Consider the following 2650-nt stretch of genomic DNA (forward strand, 5'->3'; position numbering starts at 1 on the left):
TGCTGCAGTGTCACTGTGTCCTGCAGGGCCACTCACTATGATGCCCTGGAATCCACGGGCTTGGGTTTGGGAAGAAAATAGAAGTTGGAGGGTAGCCAGAGAGCCAAGGGCAGAAACCCAGTGGCCTGGGCTACAAGACATCATACAAACCCTGGCCCTGACATAGCTGCTCGCCCCTAGGCAAAGACCCCAGGGCTCACTTGGTCCAACCACTGTAGAGACCCACCCTCGAGGGGTCAAGGAGGGTTGGCAAACGAAGGTGTCAGTGGCCACCAGGAAGGTTAGCAGCCATTTTCTTTCTTTCTGGGCACCATGTAAGTGACCTGGAATTCCCTCGGGAGCGAGAAGGACCTCCATTAAGCACTATGATTGAATTCCCTGCCGACTCTACACAGAGAAGTTTAGAGCTGAATTGAATGGGATCATTGACAATGCAATAGATAACTCCTGAACACTCGAGTCTGTGGCAGGAATGTTGTGAGCTTGTCCCCGAGTGTTGGATAAAGGAAAACAACCTGGTCAGACTTGCATTGTGGAAGAATCCTGTGGGAGAACATTCAGCTGGTGCTCAGGGGCACGATGAGAGCTGGGAATCAGAGCTTTCCAGAAGCTTGTCCTAAAAGGGCCAGGGGCCAGGGAGAGTTTATCTTCTGCAAAGGTAAGCCCTTCCTCAAAGAAAAGAGAGCCTTCTTCAGGCTGTGCAGGGCTAAGGATGCAGAGAGGAAGGCTAGGACGTGGCTCGCTCTACACAGCTCAGAAATGACCTCATCAGGGCAGCCAAGATATGATGCAGCCAGCCCAACTCAAGCCAGTCTTAACTGCAGAAGGAAAAGCCTCACCGGTCATCATTCACCAGGTAGCTGATAAGGAGCTGATAGGTAAAAAGGTTCGTAGGTAGGTAGGTTGGTTGGTTGGTGGTGGTAGGTGCCGTTGACTTGGCTCTGACCCACAGCGACCCCATGCACAACCGAAGGAAACACTACACAGTCCTGCACCGTCCTCACAATTGTTCCCGTGTCTTGAGCCCATTGCGGTAGACATGTGTCAATCCATCTCCTTGAGGGCCTTCCTCTTTTTCACTGTCCTCCCCGTTACCAAGCAGGATGTCCTTCTCCAGGGACCAGTCTCTCCTGACAACACGTCCAAGGTATGCAAGATGAAGGGAGGTATGTAGGAAGATATGTAGGTAGGTAGATGATAGATGGATAGATAGATAGGCTGACAGACAGGTAGATAGATAGATGATAAAGAAATAATAGACAACAGATGATAGTTACAAAGGTAGGTAGGTAGGCAGACAGATAGATGATAGAGAGATAATAGATGATAGATAACAGATAGATACACAGACAGCTAGGTAAACAGGCAGATATACAGGTAGATAGATAGTTATATGATAGATGATTGATAGGTAGACAGACAGGTAGACAGATGATAGATAGATAGAAAAATAGATAGATAGATGCATAGGACAGATGGGTAGACAGACAGACCAACAGGAAGATGATAGATGGATAGATATGTAAATAGTGGATATATAGGTGATAGTTAACCAGCCAGCTGCCACTCGTGAAGTAAGGCTCACCTACAACAGAACGAAGCATTGCCCTGGCCCGTGTCACCCTCGTGACCGCTGGCAGGTGTGAGCTCATCCTTGCCTGTAGGGTCTCTCTTGTGGGATCCCCATAATGAGTCCAAGCAAGTGAGTTGGGCCACCATCTCTGGCCCTCTATCAGGGTTTCACGGGCTATTGGGGGAGTAGACCTCTCGGCCTTTCTTCCTAGGCTGTCTTTGGAAGCACCACGGACCGTTGTCTACCAGGGGTGGCCCTGCCAGCATGGCTTCCAGCATCACAGCCCACACGGGTCACCACAGTGCAAAGTGACAGCTGGGTGGTAACTGGAGCCAAAACAGAACTCAGTCATATTAGGTCCATGCCTTCCAGCATAAAACAGTGCTGCTTCCATTTCAGAGAGAAAAACATCCGTTTTCAAAGAGGTTAAATTTTCTCATGAAACCAGTTGGTCAATAGAGGAGGCTACACCCTACTTCACTCAGCTCACAACGAACTTGAGGAAGCTTCATGATGGGAACAGAGATCCTAATATATTTTGCGTAAGAAACCACGAGGTGCGTTGAGACGATGCTTGTGGAGAGGGGCTGCCCCGCCAGGACCCCATTTCTCTGAGCGCTAGCTGCCTTCTGTCTTCACTCTCCAACTGCCCCCTGTCGATGCGAGTTTTTGTGATTTAATCCAACACTCTTGTCTTAATCGCGTGTATCTCCCGGGGCCTGGAACCAAAAGAGGGGCCAATTAAATTCTCTCTCCAGGGAGTTTAGAATTGGGCCTGAGACATACATGGTCTCTGGTCAAAAGCAGTTTTAGTAAATCACATGTTTTATGAGTTCCATCCAAACTTTCTAAATAATTCACACCAAGTTGTTCAGAATTACGCCTCTGTTGGATGGCTGTGGCCTTTTTTTCAATTCCTGATGTTGGGTATCTCTCTCTCTCTCTCTCTCTCTCTCTCTCAAAATCCATTTTGCAGAGGTATGTGTGTTTTATTAGCTTTTCAATAAACCGGCATTTGGCTTTGGTTAATGCTCGCCATTCTATGATGCTTCTGGTTTCATTTAATTCGGCTCTACT

This window comes from Echinops telfairi, unplaced genomic scaffold (assembly GCF_000313985.2).
Source record: "Echinops telfairi isolate 266 unplaced genomic scaffold, ASM31398v2 ScPeMD7_25;HRSCAF=90, whole genome shotgun sequence".
In the NCBI taxonomy this organism is placed as follows: Eukaryota; Metazoa; Chordata; class Mammalia; order Afrosoricida; family Tenrecidae; genus Echinops; species Echinops telfairi.